The sequence below is a fragment of the Bos mutus genome, chromosome 4, assembly GCF_027580195.1.
Source record: "Bos mutus isolate GX-2022 chromosome 4, NWIPB_WYAK_1.1, whole genome shotgun sequence".
Classification (NCBI taxonomy): domain Eukaryota; kingdom Metazoa; phylum Chordata; class Mammalia; order Artiodactyla; family Bovidae; genus Bos; species Bos mutus.
In genome coordinates, this window is record NC_091620.1 from 78,865,868 (window position 1) to 78,882,917 (window position 17,050).

The 17,050-nt window shown below is 38.7% G+C and overlaps 1 pseudogene; it reads left to right on the forward strand.

Annotated features, from left to right (window-relative positions):
* The window catches only part of LOC102269330 (platelet glycoprotein 4-like), a 58,396-nt pseudogene that overhangs the window by 19,013 nt on the left and 22,333 nt on the right, over nucleotides 1-17,050 (forward strand).

Below are 17,050 nucleotides of genomic sequence, written 5' to 3' on the forward strand. Positions count from 1 at the left end.
CAACTAAATCCATGAGCCACGACTAAGCCTGAGAGCCCTTGAGCCCTCTGCAACAAGAAAAGCCACCACAATGAGTAGCCCAAACACTGCAACTAGAGAAAGCCCACATGCAGCAACATAGACTCAGTGCAGCCAAAAATAATTTTTTTAAGAAAAGAAAGAAATGTCATAGGATTTTATATGAGTTATTGCCACATGAGTGGTTTATACAGTAATGCTAAGAACAAAGTAGTTAGAGCAATCTGGGAAGTAAATGAGATGAGAGTGCTCCCTCTAAAGGTGGATAGGATTTCTATAATAATAGCAGCCAAGGTTTATTGAATGTTTGCTATATGCTAAGACTATACTAAGTGCTAACATTTATTAATTCTTATAACAACATATGAGGATAAATATTTAATTTCACCATATTGCACTGATTTTGACTTTTGAAAATGCTAGTTGTATTAGTTCAACCTAATATTAATATATTATTTATATTAATTGATAATTATTAATTTATTATATTAATATTATTACAGCCATTTTACAGATAAGGAAACTGAGGTACAAAGAAATTAAGTCACCTGCCTAAGTTAAATGCTTAGAATGTGACCAAATCAGGGATCAAACTCATAGCATCTATTTCTTTATTAACCACTTTAATCAAGGCTTGAGTAATAAAGTCAATGTACTTGGTCAGGCTGAGAGTAGGCTAAGGATATCTACTCGTGGATTAAAATCTGCTATATATGATTCTATCCCTCATTACTGTGTAATATCCTTGGAAAAAGGGACTATACATATTTTATATAAGTATTCTATATACTTAACGCATAGGAAGATATCAAAGACATTTTAACAGTTAAACTAAAGTTGCCTATCATGTGGATGAGTACCATTTTCCCATAAAAGCAATAATCAAGTGACCATGTGACTAGATAGAAGATACTATTCTCTCAAAAATCAGCTTTCAATCTAATGGAGCAAAAAGAAGTTTCAAGGTAAATGGCTTTCAACTTAGCTGGAGACCATGCCATGTAAGAGTCATCTGGCTGGAATCTACTCATTACTAGGGTTTTGTTGGTGCTGTTCAGTGGCTCAGTCATGTCCAACTCTTTGAAACATCATGGACTGCAGCACACCAAACTTCCCTGTCCTTTAGTAGCTCCTGGAGTTTGATCAAACTCATGACTATTGAGTTGGTGATACCATCCAACCATCTTATCCTCTGTTGTCCCCTTCTCCTGTGTTCAATCTTTCCCAGTATCAGAGTCTTTGCCAATGAGCTGGCTCTTCAAATCAGGTTGGCCAAAGTACTGGAAGTTCAGCTTCAGCATCAGTCCTTCCAGTGAATATTCAGGATTGATTTTCTTAAGGACTGACAGGTTTGATCTCCTTACCAGGCTGGGATAATCTCAATACTTAAATTAAGGGAAAGATACTGATGTACATATTGGCCAAGGGAGAGGATCTTATATTACTTTTGCTGTACATATAATTACCACCTTTGTACTTTAAATTTAATTAAACATTTGCAAAATAGACCAGATAATCCAGGTCTATCAATTACTCTCCAATTAACAATTTAAAAAATAAAATAAAAACAAAATCTCTTAAATTCACAAAAGATGTACAAACTTTTGCTGATTTAAAATTAAAGGAACTTATGATAAAATCAGTCTTAGTACTCAAGTAAGCCAATACAATTTTCTAGTACATGTGGTAGTGTTAGGATCAGAAGGCATTCCTATTCTGACTGCTTCAAAATTTTTTCTTTTGCTCTCTGAAGAAACTGTGGTGGTTTAGAAATTACATAAGACTGGACTAAAATACCTGATTCCATTATCCACCAATAAATTGTCATACAATATTGAAGAAGACATCTGTTTCTCTAGGACTCACTTCTACCTCTAAAAAACATGGATGGGGTTAGATAACCCTAACTCTCACAGCTGATAATTCAATGCATTCATTTCAACTCTTTGTGTTTCAACTTTCTCATTAAAGAAAAATTAAGTATCTCCAGATGAACAAATAAGACAAGATGATTCATGGAGTTTAGAATAAAAGCATGATACACTTACAATGTGTTTTGATATGAAAAGCACAAACATGATAGTGAGGGATTTTTCTGTCCTGCCAAGTACATTCTATCACAGTGCCTTTTCAGTTCCATGAATATATATTGAGTTCCATAAATATATACTGGTTTCCTCTCATTAAGAACTGAAATAAATATATGTCTTGAGAGCTACATGATAAATACTAAATTTATTAGTCATTAAGATTCTATACAGTCAGCAAAAACAAGACCAGGAGCTGACTGTGGCTCAGACCATGAACTCCTTATTGCCAAATTCAGACTTAAATTGAAGAAACTAGGGAAAACCACTAGACCATTCAGGTATGACCTAAATCAAATCCCTTATGATTATACAGTGGAAGTGAGAAATAGATTTAAGGGCCTAGATCTGATAGATAGAGTACCTGATGAACTATGGAATGAGGTTCGTGACATTGTACAGGAGACGGATCAAGACCATTCCCATAGAAAAGAAATGCAAAGAAGCAAAATGGCTGTCTGGGGAGGCCTTACAAATAGCTATGAAAAAGAGAGAAGTGAAAAGGAGAAAAGGAAAGATATAGGCATCTGAATGCAGAGTTCCAAAGAATAGCAAGAAGAGATAAGAAAGCCTTCTTCAGCGATCAATGCAAAGAAATAGAGGAAAACAACACAATGGGAAAGACTAGGGATATCTTCAAGAAAATCAGAGATACCAAGGGAACATTTCACGCAAAGATGGGCTCGATAAAGGACAGAAATGGTATGGACCTAACAGAAGCAGAAGATATTAAGAAGAGGTGGCAAGAATACACAGAAGAACTGTACAAAAAAGATCTTCATGACCCAGATAATCACGATGGCGTGATCACTGACCTAGAGCCAGACATCCTGTAATGTGAAGTCAAGTGGGCCTTAGAAAGCATCACTATGAACAAAGCTAGTGGAGGTGACAGAATTCCAGTTGAACTATTCCAAATCCTGAAAGATGATGCTGTGAAAGTGATTCACTCAATATGCCAGCAAATTTGGAAAACTCAGCAGTGGCCACAGGACTGGAAAAGGTCAGTTTTCATTCCAATCCCAAAGAAAGGCAATGCCAAAGAATGCTCAAACTACCGCACAATTGCACTCATCTCACACGCTAGTAAAGTAATGCTCAAAATTCTCCAAGCCAGGCTTCAGCAATATGTGAACCGTGAACTTCCTGATGTTCAAGCTGGTCTTAGAAAAGGCAGAGGAACCAGAGATCAAATTGCCAACATCCGCTGGATCATCGAAAAAGCAAGAGAGTTCCAGAAAAACATCTATTTCTGCTTTATTAACCATGCCAAAGCCTTTGACTGTGTGGATTACAATAAACTGTGGAAAATTCTTCTAGAGATGGGAATACCAGACCACCTGATCTACCTCTTGAGAAATGTGTATGCAGGTCAGGAAGCAACAGTTAGAACTGGGCATGGAACAACAGACTGGTTCCAAATAGGAAAAGGAGTTCGTCAAGGCTGTATATTGTCACCCTGTTTATTTAACTTATATGCAGAGTACATCATGAGAAAAGCTGGACTGGAAGAAACACAAACTGGAATCAAGATTGCCGGGAGAAATATCAATCACCTCAGATATGCAGATGACACCACCCTTATGGCAGAAAGTGAAGAGGAGCTCAAAAGCCTCTTGATGAAAGTGAAAGTGGAGAGTGAAAAAGTTGGCTTAAAGCTCAACATTCAAAAAACTAAGATCATGGCATCTGGTCCCATCACTTCATGGGAAATAGATGGGGACACAGTGGAAACAGTGTCAGACTTTATCTTTTTGGGCTCCAAAATCACTACAGATGGTGACTGCAGCCATGAAATTAAAAGACGCTTACTCCTTGGAACGAAAGTTATGACCAACCTAGATAGCATATTCAAAAGCAGAGAACTTTGCCAACAAAGGTTCGTCTAGTCAAGGCTATGGTTTTTCCTGTGATCATGTATGGATGTGAGAGTTGGACTGTGAAGAAGGCTGACCGCCAAAGAATTGATGCTTTTGAACTGTGGTGTTGGAGAAGACTCTTGAGAGTCCCTTGGACTGCAAGGAGATCCAACCAGTCCATTCTGAAGGAGATCAGCCCTGGGATTTCTTTGGAAGGAATGATGCTAGAGCTGAAACTCCAGTACTTTGGCCAGCTCATGTGAAGAGTTGACTCGCTGGAAAAGACTCTGATGCTGGGAGGGATTGGGAGCAGGGGGAGAAGGGGACGACAGAGGATGAGCTGGCTGGATGGCATCACTGACTCGATGGACGTGAGTCTGAGTGAACTCCGGGAGTTGGTGATGGACAGGGAGGCCTGGCATGCTGCGATTCATGGGGTCGCAAAGAGTCGGACACGACTGAGCGACTGATCTGATCTGATCTGAAGATTCTATAATGTGAAAGTAATCATATGTATGTGTGTATGTTGGTGTATGTTTTTTTCTTTATAAAGTCTCTCAAAATGGGTAAACTAACATAGCCTTCAGTTTCCATATAGGTTCCAGCTATAACATCCTGATCATTTAGGGTAAACATCTTTACATTTAGAATAGCAGTAATTTTGTCTCAATTTTGGGTTTGCTATGGAAATAAAGACTTTTTAGGAGCAAAGAAAAAGTTCTTCAAGGATAATTGCTTGTAAAAAGTAAGACAGTCTCACAAAGCTTTAGCAGCTGCAATGCACCCTGTGTAAAAGGATTATGACATCACAGGCGTTTGTACTGGCATTTTAGCTGATACTCTGTTCATCTCTAAGAAATTCCCTTATTCTCTCCATTAAGCAATAAGTAAAGTATCCTGAAGATATGAAACTTAATTTGACTACTATCAACCAAGTGCAGAGATGACAGAAACAAAAAAAACTAGTAAAAGCACAGAGTAAAAGTGGAGTTAACAAAGGGCCAGAGCCTAGGAGCCTTGTCATGATTCTACCTCTACGTATTTGACCCGGTGACCCTTGGCCAGACACCAGGCTTCTCAGAGCCTCGGCATGCTCTCCCAGAAAATGGGCCAATGTTCAGTGTCCTTTCCTGATCCCTCCTTCTATGAACTGATGCTTCCTGGTGAATGAAAGGTCAGATTGTCCTGTGTTCATGAGGATTTTAGGCTCAATTTTCTGTGAAACATTGTTCTCCCTCTTCCTCCAGCACTAAGATAAACTGAAGCATTACATCTGGGTACATATTCCTCCCAAGGTACTTAATTGGAAACACTGTCTGCTACAAAGTCACCTTCGTATGCATTAGCTTCTAGAGCTTCCTGGGCTTCCTTCTCAGAGAGTCAAAGCCTTGGAAGGAACCTGGGAGAGCATCTATGATAATTCCCTCCATTGACACATAATGAAATTGACCCATGAGAGTTTGGTGACTCCTTATAGTTTCAACTCCTGTAGCACAGGAGAGATTTCTAAAGCAGGGTTTTCTGATTCTGTCACTGATATTTTCTCTATTTGTATATCGTTACTACAAGGAACATCCATGATTCTTAACATTCTTAATGGATTTCACAAAGAATAATAAGAAACCTTCATTCCCCCTTTTATCTAAAATGTAGTAGCCTAAATGTAATGAATTAGACTGTTGAAGTTTCTGGAAATATGTACTAACATGTTTCTATAAACATATTGAGAATTAGGGAAGCCACACTGAGCAGGATTTTGAAGCTTCTGAAGAAAAGTGAAAAAGCTTCAATACCATCAGATTTTTTCCCTTTCCTTCCTCAATGCAACTCACAGAGGGCAAAAAAGTTAATGTTTGACCTGATAAGAACTTTCTGGAAAAGTTTTGATGAAATTTTCTTAATAATTGTATTATAAGCTTTCACAATACTGTCATAAGGTCACTTTAAAGCTTGCCAATGGTTGGCCTTACAATCACCAGACATGTCTACAATATCACATGATTCTCTTTTTAAAATGTTGACTAAAAGAGACTGCTATTTCAAGTGCTGAAAACATTTCTGTTGCAAGCATGTGGCAGGTTGCCAAGGTTCTCATGAAAAGATACTTGAGTTTAGTCTTTTCACTGGATAATTAAAGGTTTGCAACGCCCACAAATGCCCATACTGACCACAAAGAAATAACCCAAAGTTGTTTTCTGTTTCACAGGAAGCTGTCCTTGAAGAAGGTACAATTGCTTTTAAAAATTGGTTTAAAACAGACACAGATGTTTATAGACAATTCTGGATATTCGATGTATAGAATCCAAAGGAAGTGGCAGTTCATAGCAGCAAAATTAAAGTCAAGCAAAGGAGTCCTTACACATACAGGTGAGTGAGTCCCCACAAAAAGTGGCACTTGATCATACGTATTTCTGAAAAAGCTTTCATTTGACAAATGCTGTTTTATTGAAACATACTCGTCATTTTCTTGCCATTAATATACATTGAAATATTTGTTTCTGCCTATTTAAAACCCTAAAGATACAATGATGATAAGAAATACATATTTTATTATGAGTTTACCAGCATCAATTAACTGCCATACATTTAAAAAGCTATAGGAGTTTTACTTGTGACGTATATTCTAAATAATTCTAAAATCTGCATGTTAAATAGGAAAAAAAATCTATCCAAAAAATGTAAAACCAGAGTATTTTTAAATCCTAAAATTGAAAGTGTGGGTTATAAGAGTGTTCTCAAAGTGTGACTGCTGGACCAGTAACATCAGCATCTCCTGGGAACTATGGAGAAATGCAAATTCTCAGGTCCCACCTTACCAAACACATCAGATACTCCAAGTTTTGGCACCAGTAATGAATTCAAAAAATATCCTGGAGGATTTCAACACATACTCAATTTTGAGAACCTCAACATTAAACTGATTTTCAGTTCAGTACAGTCGCTCAATCGTTTCCGACTCTTTGTGACCCCATGAATCACAGCACGTCAGGCCTCCCTGTCCATCACCAACTCCCGGAGTTCACTCAAACTCATGTCCATCGAGTCGGTGATGCCATCCAGCCATCTCATCCTCTGTCGTCCCCTTCTCCTCCCGCCCCCAATCTCTCCCAGCATCAGGGTCTTTTCCAATGAGTCAACACTTCGCATCAGGTGGCCAAAGTATTGGAGTTTCAGCTTCAACATCAGTCCTTCCAATGAACACCCAGGACTGATCTCCTTTAGGATGGACTGGTTGGATCTCCTTGCAGACCAAGGGACTCTCAAGAGTCTTCTCCAACACTACAGTTTTTACATAACCACAAAACCTGCTAAGGATTTCTATTCAAACTATTTTCCAGCTCTTAAGGGTGTTTTTACTTATTTAATAGTTTCATTCTTATAATTTACCCACTATTGAGACTAAATATTTTATATGCCTTAATAATTCAACATACTTCTGAACCAAACATTAGACTATTAGAACTAGGGGAAAATAATTAGCCAGAACATTTCAATTTTAAATTAAATAAACTGAAACCAGGGGATATGTTGCGATTTATATAAACTTGAGAATTAGTAACTCTTATACTATTGAGTAAATTTCTCCTATCTAGACTGTTTTTTCTAACTATCAAAGAAAAGGGGGGCCAGAGGTGCCCAAAACACTAATTTTATTGTGATATTAGGAATCTATTTATGGTGCCCATATGGGGACAGAGTTAAGTCCTGCTGTATCATTTGTTATAAAAATTTTTATTGTTCCTCAAGAATAATTTCAACTAGTTATATGCCATGGTTAGGTACAAAATATCATATTTTCAATAGTTTCCTCTAATTTATAGTTTTACTTACTTGTTTTAGGTAGTCTGTAATTACATAATTTCTTTCCTTTCTGTGCATTAATATATTTCTATATCAACAACTATATCAAAAACTCACACTCAAATATAATGAAGTAAGAGCAGCTGGGAGGGGATGCCTGCTGCTACAACACATAATGTAAGCTGTGGAGTGCCGGAGTGTCACTCTGTCCAGCAATTATCCCCATGTGTCCTAGCTCCAGGCATATGCCCATGACTATTCACAACTCTCTCACAGATTACCTGGTTTTCTTTGTTACAGAAAAAAATATTACCTTCAAAAAAAAATTTTTTTTCAGAGTCTTACAGTTCTTATGTCATTATCAAAAGCCTATGTAAATATCTTGTTTCAAAAAAAAATGATGTAGCTATGATATGTGCATTTGAAAATCTAGAATTCACATATAACTTAATAAGCATCTAAGCATAACTTTAAAAATCAGAACTGAGTGAACTGATGGCATGTAATAAAAGATAATAGTTGTTAGAATTTGAGAACCTACCATGATTTTTGTTTAATTTTTTGTTTGTCTGGAGAGGTTATGCTTTGACTTTAAAGGATACTAATTGTGGTATAGAAAAACAAACACAATACTGACCCCTCTCCTAGTCCTGCTCTGATAGGTGACAGTTAATATATATTTTATTCTTAGAGCTGTGCACTTCTCTTTTTAAGGGATAAAAGTGAAACGAGTAAGATGTAATTGATTTACTTGGAGAAGCAAAGAGGTGAGGGTTGGAAAGAGAAGTTAGTTTGCAACTAAAGTACACAAACAATTTTTGTGTTTTGTGTTAGTTTGCAACTAAAGTACACAAATAAATTTGTATATATATAACATGGAAAAGAAATGCAAAAAAGCAAAATGGCTGTCTGGGGAGGCCTTACAAATAGCTGTGAAAAGAAGAGAAGTGAAAAGCAAAGGAGACAAGGAAAGATATAAGCATCTGAATGCAGAGTTCCAAAGAATAGCAAGAAGACATGAGAATGCCTTCCTCAGCAATCAATGCAAAGAAAGAGGAAAACAACAGAATGGGAAAGACTAGAGATCTCTTCAAGAAAATTAGAGATACCAAGGGGACATTTCATGCAAAGATGGGCTCGATAAAAGACAGAAATGGTAAGGACCTAACAGAAGCAGAAGATATTAAGAAGAGGTGGCAAGAATACACAGAAGAACTGTACAAAATATATCCTCATGACCAAGATAATCATGATGGTATGATCACTCACCTAGAGCCAGACATCCTGGAATGTGAAGTCAAGTGGGCCTTAGGAAACATCACTATGAACAAAGCTAGTGTAGGTGATAGACTTCCAGTTGAGCTATTTCAAATCCTGAAAGATGATGCTGTGAAAGTGCTGCACTCAATATGCCAGCAAATTTGGAAAACTCAGCAGTGGCCACAGGACTGGAAAAGGTCAGTTTTCATTCCAATCCCAAAGAAAGGCAATGCCAAAGAATGCTCAAACTACTGCACAATTGCACTCATCTCACACGCTACTAAAGTAATGCTCAAAATTCTCCAAGCTAGGCTTCAGCAATATGTGAACCATGAACTTCCAGATGTTCAACCTGGTTTTAGAAAAGGCAGAGGAACCAAAGATTAAATTGCCAACATCTGCTGGATCATCGAAAAAGCAAGAGAGTTCCAGAAAAACATCTATTTCTGCTTTATTGACTATGCCAAAGCCTTTGACTGTGTGGATCACAATAAACGATGGAAAATTCTGAGAGATGGGCATAGCAGACCACCTGACCTGCCTCTTGAGAGACCTATATGCAGGTCAGGAAGCAACAGTTAGAACTGGACATGGAAAAACAAACTGGTTCCAAATAGGAAAAGGAGTTCGTCAAGGCTATATATTGTTACCTTTCTTATTTAACTTATATGCAGAGTACATCATGAGAAACGCTGGACCGGAAGAAACACAAGCTGGAATCAAGATTGCCGAGAGAAATATCAATAACCTCAGATATGCAGATGACACCACCCTTATGGCAGAAAGTGAAGAGGAACTAAAAGGCCTCTTGATGAAAGTGAAAGAGGAGAGTAAAAAAGTTGGCTTAAAGCTCAACATTCAAAAAACTAAGATCATGGCATCCGGTCCCATCACTTCATGGGAAATAGATGGGGAAACAGTGTCAGACTTTATTTTTTTGGGCTCCAAAATCATTGCAGATGGTGACTGCAGCCATGAAATTAAGATGCTTACTCCTTTGAAGGAAAGTTATGACCAACCTAGATAGCATATTCAAAAGCAGAGACGTTACTTTGCCAACAAAGGTCCATCTAGTCAAGGCTATGGTTTTTCCAGTGGTCATGTATAGATGTGAGAGTTGGACTGTGAAGAAAGCTAAGTGCCAAAGAATTGATGTTTTTGAATTGTGGTGTTAGGGAAGACTCTTGAGAGTCCCTTGGACTGCCAGCAGATCCAACCAGTCCATTCTAAAGGAGATCAGTCCTGGGTGTTCCTTTGGAAGGAATGATGCTAAAGCTGAAACTCCAGTACTTTGGCCACCTCATGTGAAGAGTTGACTCATTGGAAAAGACTCTGATGCTGGGAGGGATTGGGGGCAGGAGAAGAAGGGGACGACAGAGGATGAGATGGCTGGATGGCATCACCGACTCGATGGACGTGAGTTGAGTGAACTCTGGGAGTTGGTGATGGACAGGGAGGCCTGGCGTGCTGTGACTCATGGGGTCGCAAAGAGTCGGACATGACTGAGTGACTGAACTGAACAATATTAAAGGAATTTATGATTAACTATGAGTCATTTTGTCTCAATAGGTCAATAAAACAGTTCTCAGTGTCTGTTTGCTGCTAAGTCGCTTCAGTTGTGTCCGACTCTGTGTGACCCCATAGACGTCAGCCCACCAGGCTCCCCCATCCCTGGGATTCTCCAGGCAAGAACACTGGAGTGGGTTGTCATTTCTTTCTCCAATGCATGAAAGTGAAAAATGAAAGTGAAGTCACTCCATCATGTCTGACTCTTATCAACCCCATGGACCGCAGCCTACCAGGCCCCTCCATCCATGGGATTTTCCACGCAAGAGTATTGGATTGGGGTGCCACTGCCTTCTCCATAGTGTCTGTTTATATGCCTTAAATAATAGGAAAATGACTGGTTACATTTCAGGAAAAGCTAATAGCTTTTTCCATCAATTAAATCCTGAATACAGTTGAAACTGGAAGTGGAGGAAAAGTGTTGTTTAGTCACTCAGTTATGTCTAACTCTTTGCGACCCCATGAACTGCAGCAAGCCAGGCTTCCCTGTCCTTCACTATCTCCCAGAGTTTGCTCAAACTCAAGTCCATTGAGTCAATGATGCCATCCCACCATCACATTCTCTGTCGCCCCCTTCTCCTCCTGCCCTCAATCTTTCCCAGCATCAGGGTCTTTTCCAATGAGTCAGCTGTTCACATCAGGTGGCCAAAGTATTGGAGCTTTAGCATCAGGCCTTTCAATGGGTATTCAGGGTTGATTTACTTTAGGATTGACTGGTTTGATCTCCTTGCTGTCCAAGGGACTCTCAGGAGTCTTCCAGCACCACTGTTCAAAAGCATCAATTCTTCAGCACTTGGCCTTCTTTATGGGTCCAGCTCTCACATCTGAACATGACTACTGGTAAAACCATAGGAGGACCTTCGGTGGCAAAGTAATATGTCTGCTTTTTAATATGCTGTCTAGGTTTGTCATAGCTTTTCTTCCAAGGAGCAAGTGTCACTGTCATGGTGGCAGTCAACTTCTGCAGTGATTTTGGAGCCCAAGAAAATAGTCTGTCACTGTTTCCATTTTTTCCCTATCTATTTCACCATGAAGTGATGGGACCAGATGCCATGATCTTAGTTTTTCTGAATGTTGAATTTTAAGCCAGCTTTTTTTCACTCTCCTCTTTCACCTTCATAAAGAGGCTCTTTAGTTTCGCTTTGCTTTCTGCCATTAGGGTGGTGTCATCTGTATATCTGAGGTTATTGATATTTCTCCCAGCAATCTTGATTCTAGCTTGTGATTCATCCAGCCTAGAATTTTGCATGATGTGCTGTGATGTAAGTTAAATAAGCAGGGTGATGATATACAGCCTTGATGTACTCCTTTCCCAATTTTAAACCAGTCAGTTTTTCCATGCTGAGTTTTTATGTTGCTTCTTGACCTGCTTACAGATTTCTCAGGAGGCAAGTAAGGTGGTTTGGTATTCCCACTTTTTTAAGAATTTTCCACAATTAGTTGTGATCCACAGCCAAAGGCTTTAGTGTAGTCAACGAAGCAAAAGTAGATGTTTTCCTGGAATTCCCTTGCTTTTTGTATGATCCAATGGATGTTGGCAATTTGAACTCTCATTCCTCTGCCTTTCCTAAATCCAGTTTGTACACCTGGAAGTTCTTGGTTTATGCACTGTTGAAGCCTAGATTAAAGGATTTTGAGAATTATCTTGCTAGCATGTGAAATGAGTGCAATTGTGCAGTAGTTTGAACATTCTCTGGCATTGCCCTTCTTTGGGATTGGAATGGAAACCAACCTTTTCCAGTGGAGAAGGATCTCCCTCCTCAAACAGAAGCACAGGCTTATTTAGCTTTGGCTGCTAATGTGAAGTTGATGAAACTCTGGCAGGATGTGACATGGGTCAAAGAATAAAATTATCTACTTTGAGATCTTACTTATGTCTATTCCGATCTACACCAATTCTTTGAAGACCTGGTTAATTCCTTCAGAATATTCTCAGATCCAATATAATTTTTTTTTTTTTTTAAGTTCCTCTGCTTTGGTAGGAGTACACAGAAACCAATCTTGGGCTAAAGTAGAGAGGAATTCCTCCCTTTGATCTCATTAACCAACACTTTCTAGAACCTGTATGTAGTCTAATTTTTACACCAAAATTGAGTGATCATGTTCTCTTACACAATGGAGTATTACTCAGCCATTAAAAAGAATACATTTGAATCAGTTCTAATGAGGTGGATGAAACTGGAGCCTCTTATACAGAGTGAAGTAAGCCAGAAAGAAAAACACCAATACAGTATACTAATGCATATATATGGAATTTAGAAAGATGGTAACGATAACCCTGTATGTGAGACAGCAAAAGAGACACAGATGTATAGAACAGCCTTTTGGACTCTGTGGGAGAGGGAGAGAGTGGGATGATTTGGGAGAATGGCATTGAAACATGTATAAAATCATATAAGAAATGAATCGCCAGTCCAGGTTCCATGCATGATACAGGATGCTTGGGGCTGGTGCACTGGGACGACCCAGAGTATGGGGAGGGAGGTGGGAGGGGGGGTCAGGATGGGGAACACATGTACACCCGTGGCAGATTCATGTTGATGTATGGCAAAACCAATACAATATTGTAAAGTAATTAGCCTCCAATTAAAATGAATAAATTTATATTAAAAAAAAGTACATTTTAAACACAGACCTCAGTTTAAAGGATTTTTCTCTTAGTGATTGCCATCTACTGGTATAGTGTTATAACTACAACTAAGAAAACAATTTGGGTCAAAACTATTTTGCTATTATTTCAAATATTATACATATATAAATCTTCCTGAAAATTAAGTATTTTAACAGTAAAATGTTAATAATACGTAATCTAAGTTTAAAATATAATTTTCTAAGAGGAAATAATAATTGAGTAGTAATAGACTATCCTGGCTGCTGTTTTAGATTTTTGTATTCTGTGTCTGCAGTACTCCAAGAATAGTGAACAATAAAGCTTTAATTAAATTATATTAGAAATAAGATATATTTCTATATTTTTGTTAATTCACTTTTTAAAGAATATGAACCGTTATTTATTCATTCTTAAATATTTACCAAGAAATTACCATTTACCAGATACTGCTTGGGCATATAAAACACACATAATATACCTGATTGAAATCACGTCAGGTTTTCTCTGGTTTATTTTTGTTTCCACACTTCAGTTTCCTGTTTTTTCAGTGTTTACCTTAGTCAGATAACAACAGAGATCTACTATAACCTCACATAATAGATATTCTATGATAGAGCAATGAATAATGTATACCTTATTTCATCTCTCTAAATATCTTGTACTTGCAAAAGAGTTTTCCCCCTAAAACCACCCTTGATCTCTTTCCTAAGGGTAGATGGTACTTTGCCTAGAGGTGTTAGAGCGAGAAGCTTAGATGTAATAAGTTTAACAACATATGGGGCAGGGATTGAGGGGAAACGATCTGTAAAGTAGAAAGTATATTTCACTTAGCATCTTTAATTCTCATTAAAACATTGGAAAATATGGAAAAGCCAATACAGGAAAGTCTGTGCACTTTGAACAGTCTTTCTCTTATATGAAAACATGCTCTTACTATTCCCTTGTTTAAAACTCTCTTTCTTCTCCTCACCCTCAGGATAAAAGCTAAACATTTCATTATGGGATGCAACCCTTTTATGGTCCAGATCTTACCTATTTTAATCACTTTATTTCCACCACTCTCCTTACTCCTTAAACCAACCATATTGAAACATCTGAATTACTAAAATAACACATTTACCTAACACATGATATTTTCTATCTCATCTTACCTAAGCTTATTTTTCTCACTCAGAACACTTAATATGGAATTGTATCCTGTCCATTATCCCCACCATAATCCATAGCCCAAGTTTGTACCTGTTCCATGTTTTCTCACAGAACCTGTGTAAACTCCTATAAAGACACATATTCCTTCTCCTCTGCTATGCACACCTAAGATTCCTCTTCTCTAATTTGCTGGAGGCTCAGCATTGGCTTATTTATCATTTTAATCTGCTTGTTTACCCTAATTTCTGACATAATTTATGTACTCAATAATCGCTGCTTAAATGAATGGCATTTGAGAATTAATTTTCATTTGAATAACTATTGTGAATTTTAACTTCTGTTAAAATGAATGACATTCATTTGAAACAACAGTTTTGAGTTTTAGTTCCTCCTGTTTTTCAGAGTTCATTATCTCACCAAGGAAAATATAAACCAGGACTCTGAGAGCCACATGGTCTCTTTCCTGCAGCCCAATGGCGCCATCTTTGAACCCTCGCTATCAGTTGGAACTGAGGATGACACTTTCACCATTCTCAACCTGGCTGTAGCAGTGAGCTCAGTTCAGTCACTCAGTTGTGTCTGACTCTTTGCAACCCCATGAATCGCAGCACGCCAGGCTTCCCTGTCCATCACCAACTCCCGGAGTTCACTGAGACTCACGTCCATCGAGTCAGTGATGCCATCCAGCCATCTCATCCTCTGTCATCCCCTTCTCCTCCTGCTCCCAATCCCTCCCAGCATCAGAGTCTTTTCCAATGAGTCAACTCTTCGCATGAGGTGGCCAAAGTACTGGAATTTCAGCTTCAGCATCATTCATTCCAAAGAAATCCCAGGGCTGATCTCCTTCAGAATGGACTGGTTGGATCTCCTTGCAGTCCAAGGGACTCTCAAGAGTCTTCTCCAACACCACAGTTCAAAAGCATCAATTCTTTGACGCTCAGCCTTCTTCACAGTCCAACTCTCACATCCATACATGACCACAGGAAAAACCATAGCCTTGACTAGACGGACCTTTGTTGGCAAAGTAACATCTCTGCTTTTGAATATGCTATCTAGGTTGGTCATAACTTTCGTTCCAAGGAGTAAGTGTCTTTTAATTTCATGGCTGCAGTCACCATCTGCAGTGATTTTGGAGCCCAAGAAAATAAAGTCTGACACTGTTTCCACTGTTTCCCCATCTATTTCCCATGAAGTGATGGGACTGGATGCCATGATCTTAGTTTTCTGAATGTTGAGCTTTAAGCCAACTTTTTCACTAGGACTTTCACTTTCATTAGGAGGATTTTTAGTTCCTCTTCACTTTCTGCCATAAGGGTGGTGTCATCTGCATATCTGAGGTTATTGATATTCTCCTGTCAATCTTGATTCCAGCTTGTGCTTCTTCCAGCCCAGCGTTTCTCATGATGTACTCTGCATATAAGTTAAATAAGCAGGGTGACAATATACAGCCTTGATGTACTCCTTTTCCTATTTGGAACCAGTCTGTTGTTCCATGTCCAGTTCTAACTGTTGCTTCATGACCTGCATACAGATTTCTCAAGAGGCAGGTCAGGTGGTCTGGTATTCCCATCTCTTTCAGAATTTTCCACAGTTTATTGTGATCCACACAGTCAAAGGCTTTAGCGTAGTCAATAAAGCAGAAATAGATGTTTTTCTGGAACTCTCTTGCTTTTTCCATGATCCAGCGGCTGTTAGAAATTTGATCTCTGGTTCCTCTGCCTTTTCGAAAACCAGCTTGCACATCAGGAAGTTCACAGTTCACGTATTGCTGAAGCCTGGCTTGGAGAATTTTGAGCATTACCTTACTAGCATGTGAGATGAGTGCAATTGCGTGGGAGTTTGAGCATTCTTTGGCATTGCCTTTCTTTGGGATTGGAATGAAAACTGACCTTTTCCAGTCCTGTGGCCACTGCTGAGTTTTCCAAATTTTCTGGCATATTGAGTGCAGCACTTTCACAGCATCATCTTTCAGGATTTGAAATAGCTCAACTGGAATTCATTCCATCACCTCCACTAGCTTTGTTCGTAGTGATGCTTTCTAAGGCCCACTTGACTTCACATTCCAGTGAAGTAGCAGTTAGTAGACAACAGCAAAATTACTGATTTTGAAATCCTCTAGAACCCATGATTAAAACTACAATTAGATATCTTTTGTTTTCATTTTTATAAAAATGCTTTCTTGTGCTATTATTTTGAATTATGATCATTTGGAAAGATGACAAGATGATAGAATAAACAACTGAAGACTGATTAGAAGACCACTTAGAGTGTATCATTTTAAAAAGGATTTATGGGGCTTCCCTGGTGGCTCAGTGATAAAGAATCCACCTGATAATGCAGGAGACATGAGTTCAATCCCTGGTCCAGGAAGATCCCACATGCCTCAAAGCTGCTAAGCCTGTGCACCGCAACTGTTGAGCATGTGTTCTAGAGCTGGGGAGCCGCAACCACTGAGCACACATGCCTCAGCTACTGAAGTCTGCACACCCGAGAGTCCATGCTCTGCACCAAGAGAAGCCACCACAATGAGAAGCCCGTGCACCACAACTAGAGACTGGCCCTGCTCAAGGCAACTAGAGAGAAGAGTGCACAGCAATGAAGACTCAGCACAGCCAAAATAAATCACTAATGAAATAAATAAGTAAAATTTGTCAAAAAGTAGGACTTAACTTTGAAACTCTTCTTCCTGTGGCCCACAC